Source organism: Rhinolophus ferrumequinum, chromosome 3, assembly GCF_004115265.2.
Source record: "Rhinolophus ferrumequinum isolate MPI-CBG mRhiFer1 chromosome 3, mRhiFer1_v1.p, whole genome shotgun sequence".
In the NCBI taxonomy this organism is placed as follows: Eukaryota; Metazoa; Chordata; class Mammalia; order Chiroptera; family Rhinolophidae; genus Rhinolophus; species Rhinolophus ferrumequinum.
In genome coordinates this window covers 3,672,922-3,678,921 of record NC_046286.1, presented here as the reverse complement: position 1 = coordinate 3,678,921, position 6,000 = coordinate 3,672,922, and the positions used below count along the sequence as shown (strand labels likewise).

General features: G+C 36.1%; 1 non-coding gene across 1 annotated transcript; it reads right to left on the bottom strand.

The window, feature by feature from the left end:
- Positions 1-268: 268 nt before the first annotated feature.
- On the bottom strand, positions 269-342 carry TRNAI-AAU (transfer RNA isoleucine (anticodon AAU)). The gene has a single exon. It is a non-coding gene; the product is annotated as a tRNA-Ile (tRNA).
- Between the last annotated feature and the right edge of the window lie 5,658 nt (positions 343-6,000).

Sequence of the window (6,000 nt, the reverse complement as noted above, 5' to 3'; positions counted from 1 at the left end):
GCAACATGATTTAGTGATGCATAAACTAGTTACAAACCCATTAAAAGATGCATTGCAAATAAAATTTAGATTTATATTTAATAATTATCAAAATTTATAATATACTTATATGATTTTGATCAATTTGTGATATTCCTAATGGTTCAATCCAGAAGAAGAGTTTAAATGTTTACAGTGTTATGATTAAAAGAAAAAAACAAAAAAAGATTATTATTATTTAGTATTTATTTATTTGTTTGTTTATTTTTAAGGAAGGCACAGCTCACAGTGGCCCAAGCTGGGATTGAACCAGCAACCTTGGTGTTATTAGCACCACGCTCTAACCAACTGAGCTAACCGGCCACCCTTAATTTTTAAAAAATATTTTTTGTTGCAGAAAAATATAGGAAGATCAATACAAGACTTTTAAGTATAAAATACATTAAATTAGGATAAAATTCTGGAGTGGAAGTGAATGAAATATGAATTTGTGGAGAAAAATAAATAATGTAAAATGTTTAACTGTTGAAGAAGAGTTTATTCATATGTGTTTTAAAAGGATGTTGTTGAATACCAAACAGATATATCATTTAGATTCTACTGGATACATTTAAAAGAGTAATATAAACAGTCTTATTTTAAAATGTCAATATTTACAAAACATCAGAATTTTTTCACTCTTTGTAGTTATTTAAATTCACAAGGGAAAAAATAACTATAAAGTAAAAAGTATGCAACGGCACATACTTTTCCAAAATGTTTTTAGGGAACATGCAAGCAAAAAAAAAAAAAAAAAATTAAAGACTGATTAACTAGTCCCAGTACTGCTTTTATACCCAGGCAGGAAGGGACTCTGCCTTGAGCTCCATATTTTAGAGGGCTTCACATGTCATAGCACAAAAATAATAAATTTGGAAAGGACATCTCTGTTATTAAGGATCTGATGCTTAGTTTTAGCACAGTGTATCACTTATCTATTGCTGTGTAAGAAATTACCCCAAAACTTGGTGGCTCAAAACAACACACATTATTGTCTCATGGTTTCTGAGAGTCAGAAATCTGGAAGAACCTTAGCTGGATCCTCTGCTTCAAGGTCTCTCACAAAGCTGCAATCAAGGAGTTCCCACTGATCTCAACTGAAGGCTCAACTGGGGAAAGAAAGATCTCTTTCTAAGTTCACTCCCACGGTTGTTGGCAGGATTCAGTTCCTTAAAGGTTTTTGGACTGAAACTATCAGTTTCCTGTTGGCTGTTGTGCAGAGGTCACCCTCAGTTTCTTGCCACGTAGGCGTCTCCAATGTGACAGCTTACTTCATCAAAGCCAGCAACAGAGAGAGTACCAGCAAGACAGAAGTCATGGCTTTTATAACTTAATCTCAAAAGTGACATCCTTACACTTTCACCATATTGTAGTCATTAGATGCAAGTCGCTGGGTCCAGACCACACTCAAAGGGAGGGGATTACACCAGGGCAGGAATATCAAAAGGTGGAGGTCACTGGGAGCTGCCTACTATATACGGCATGTGTATAAGTCTAAACATCTGCTGTTATAATTAACACTATTCAGGTCTGAAGGAACTGCGTCTCCATGCCTCTTGCTCTCTATCATTGAAACAAAAGGTCATGGTGACCAAATGCTGTGAAGATTTATAGGTTGTGTTGCTGCTAACTACAGATGGTTCTATATTTGGAATGCAGGGAGAATTTAGCAGTGATAGTGATTAGGTAAGAGGAAAGACAAATTAATTAACTTGTCAAATCTCTCTCAGATAGTATGAAAGCAATACTTTCTTACATATTTTCTTACATATCATTTCCCAGTAGGGCCACAGTTGTATATGGCAGCTGAGGAACATTTTCCCATACTAAACCATCTATATTATTCTTAAATTTGTATGTATGTGTATGTATGCATTATAAGCACGACATATGAAGTTACACTGACAACTAAATAGACATCCAAATGCTTGAATTACATATAGTTTTATTTTTTACAAAAATAGTAAGATTTAACTAAAATTTCAAAAAGTTAAAATTTCAAATGTCAGCTTTCTATAAATAATTTTTCATATTTATTCAGTATAATTTGAATTTTACACTAATTTTAATAGATGATTTAAACAGAAAAATAACATTTGAAAGCATGAAAATTATTTTAATTTTATATTAACTTCAATTGATATCTTTATGAAAATATATTCAAATTTTGTCAAGTTTGAATAGTTAGTTGCATTTAATACAAATTATTTAGCCCAGTACTGTCGCTAGAACATAGATTATATGAAAATTTTTATTATAACAACATAATTAGTGACTTTCCTAAAATGAAGATAAGAAAAACAAATTTTATAACATGTATATTTATTAATTTATAAATAATTCATGTCTTTATTTTATTACTTATGTCTACCAACAGAATGACTACATACATGGTAATAATTAAATGTAGTCATTTTGATATTCTTCCAATTGTGTTGCTTTACACACATTCTTCAATTTCGTAGTTATGAAAGTAGACTTGTCAAGGTAAGAGTAGAGAACATACTTAACAGTTTATTAGCTTGATTATTAAAAATTTTAAAAAATATATGAGCCTCCATTTTTTATGACTGATTTTTTTTATTTTTCAATTATAGTTGAAATAATTATACTTGACATAATTAGTTTCAGGAGTACAAAACAGCGATTAGATATCTATATACCTTACAAAGTGATTGCCTCTATAAATCTAGTATCTATCTGGCATCACATAGTTATTACACCCAACGGATGGTCTCAACAGGCACCAGAGTCCACTGGGGCAAATCCCACTCAGTGGGGTAAGCCCCACACAGCAGCCTGTAAGCTGTGAATGTGGCCAAACGCCACACCCAATCAATCAGCCTGAGGGTCAATCCCACCCACTGACACGCCAATAGCAATCAAGGCTCAACTATAACAGGAGGGCACATATAACCCACACAAGGGACATGCCTGGAGCACCCAATGCAGGTGACCAGGGAGACTGTGCCAGAGCCCCACAGGGCACTTACTACATAAGGCCACATGGCCAAAACTGGGAGACTATGGGAAAGATATTAGGAAAATTTGCCTTCATTGGCTGATGTCAGTTTTTGTCTGTTAGCTTTTTGTTCCCTCACATGAGAGACTGCATGTGAGGTGACAGTTAGCTTTTGTCTGTCAGCTTTTTGTTCCCTCACATGAGAAACTGCATGTGAGGTGATGGTTAGCTTAGGATTAAGAAAATTCTCCCTCGTCTCATTCCTGGCAGGGAAGATATGAGGTGATGAAGAGTTTTTTTGTCTGTTTCATCCACATCAACAGATGAGGTTAAAAAGTAACAGTTATATCAGAATGACGTGACAGGCACATTGCCAGGCTTTGAAAGGCCTTGGGCCAATGGTCCCAGGTGAGAACAGTAGATACTGTTTGTCTGAATAAACTGGCCCTACAGCCAGTTAAACAATATTTTTATCATAGTAACTGTCGAACCCTCCCAGAACTGGCCATTCCCTGAGGGGGAAGCAGGAACAAGGAGCTTGTCTCTGGGGTACACCTGAAAAAATATATAAGACAGAACTCAGTTGACAGTGAAAAAAATTTTGTCATTTGTCATTGGTGATTCTTCATTATTCTAACATTTTGAAAACTTGTATACAACATGCAGCTTACAACATCAGGAGATGCTCTAACTTACATCCTCAGACCTAATGAGGTCTGACTGGTTCCTGACCTCTCCAGTGTTGTTCCCCACAAGTTAGCCTTTTTGAGAACTTGTTAGCATTTTAGAAACTTATGTACAGCTTATAGCTTGCAGCATCAAGAGACACCGGGACTTCCAAGCAACAACTAACAGCAACGGCAACAGTAGCAGCATTCTTGAGAACTTGTTAGCATTTGGAAACTTGTATACAGCTTGCAGCATCAGGAGATGCCGTAACTTCCAGCAAAAATGACAACAACAACAACAACAACAACAACAACAACAACAACGGAACAGCGACAACATTTTTGGAAACTTGTTAGCATTTTGGAAACTTATGTATGCAGTACGCAGCCTGCAGCTTGCAACATCAGGAGATGCCTCAGTTTTCCAGCCACAGACCTGACAAGGTTTTGATTCCTGACCTTTCCACTGTTGTTTTCCCACAGTTTGGTGAGCTTTTGACATCTACTGTAATAGTTGCTATCCTATAAAATTTATTTACTGCTTTTGATGATGTTATTGGTATATTTAGCCAAGTGATTTTTGATCAATAGTAAACATATGTTGGGATCTCTTAAACTTGTGTGTATGTGTACTCTTTTGACATGACATTGTTTTCAATGTATATAGTTTAGTCTTAACTGCCTTTACGTTCTGTCATTAGCATATTCTTTTAATTGCCTTTGTCTTTTGCTGTTGTATGTTGCTAAATAAGTTGATGAGATATTGCTAAATAAATTAATTAGTCCCACTCTATCTTGTCCTTCCTCTTGTTTTTCCCCTGCTCATCATTACAGAGACATAGCAGATCTACCTAATTCATAGAAACAAACACAGAGAGGCAGCCATAATGAGGAAACAAAGAAATACATCCCAAATAAAAGAACAGGGGAAAACTCAAAAAAAAAAAAAAAAAAAGAACTAAATGAAATGAAGGCAAGCAACCTACCAGAGAGAGTTCAAAACAATGATTATAAGGATGCTCAAGGATCTTAGTTAGAACTTCAACAGAGAGATAGCAAGCATAAAGAAGGACAGAGAAACCATAGAACAGAACCAGTCAGAATGAAGAATACAATAACTGAAATGAAGAGTGCACTAAAAGGAATCATCAGCACACTAGATGAAGCAGAGGACTGACTTAGTGATTTGGAAGACAAGGTAGCAGAAAACACCCAATCAGAACAGCAAAAAGAAAAAAGAATCCCCCAAAATGAGGATAGTGTAAGAGATCTCTAGGACAATATGATACGCAATAACATTTGCATCATATTGGTACCAGAAGGAGAAGAGAGAAAGCAAGGGATTGAGAAACTATTTGAAGAAATAATGACTGAAGGGGCTAGCCTGGTGGCTCAGGTGGTTGGAGCTCCGTGCTAATGCCGAAGGCTGCTAGTTCAATTCCCACATGGGCCAGCGAGCTCTCAACCACAAGGTTGCCGGTTCGACACCTCGACTCCCGCAAGGGATGGTGGGCTGTGCCCCCTGCAACTAACAAAGGCAACTAGACCTGGAGCTGAGCTGCGCCCTCCACAACCAAAATTGAAAGGACAACAATTTGACTTGGAAAAGTCCCGGAAGTACACACTGTTCCTCAATAAAGTCCTGTTCCCCTTCCCCAATAAAATCTTTAAAAAGAAAGAAAGAAAAGAAAAAGAATGACTGAAAACTTTCCTAACCTGGCAAAAAAAAAAAAAAAAAATAGACATTACAAGTCCAGGAAGTGCTGAGAGTCCCAAACAAGATGAGCCCAAACAGGCCCACACCAAGACACATTATAATTAGAATGCCAAAGGTTAAAGATAAAGAGAGAATCCTAAAGGCAACAAGAGAAAGGTAACCTCCATGTTTCCCCAAAAATAAGACCTAGCTGGACCATCAGCTCTAATGCATCTTTTGGAACAAAAATTAATATAAGACCTGGTCTTATTTTACTATAAGTAAAGTCTTATATAATATACAGTATAAGACCAGGTCTTATATTAACTTTTGCTCCAAAAGATGCATTAGAGCTGATGGCCTGGCTAGGTCTTATTTTCGGGAAAACACAGTAGTAACTTATAAGGGAACTTCCATAAGATTATCAGCTGATTTCTCAACAGAAACTTTGCAGGCCAGAAGCGATTGGCACAAAATATTCAATGTGAGTGAAAACATAGACGTATAACCAAGATTACTCTACCTAGCAAAGCAATCATTTAGAATTGAAGGACAGATAAAGAGTTTCCCAGACAAGAAAAAGCTAAAGGAATTCATCATCATCAAACCAATATTACAAGGAATGTTAGAGGAACTTCTTTAAGATGGAAAGAAAA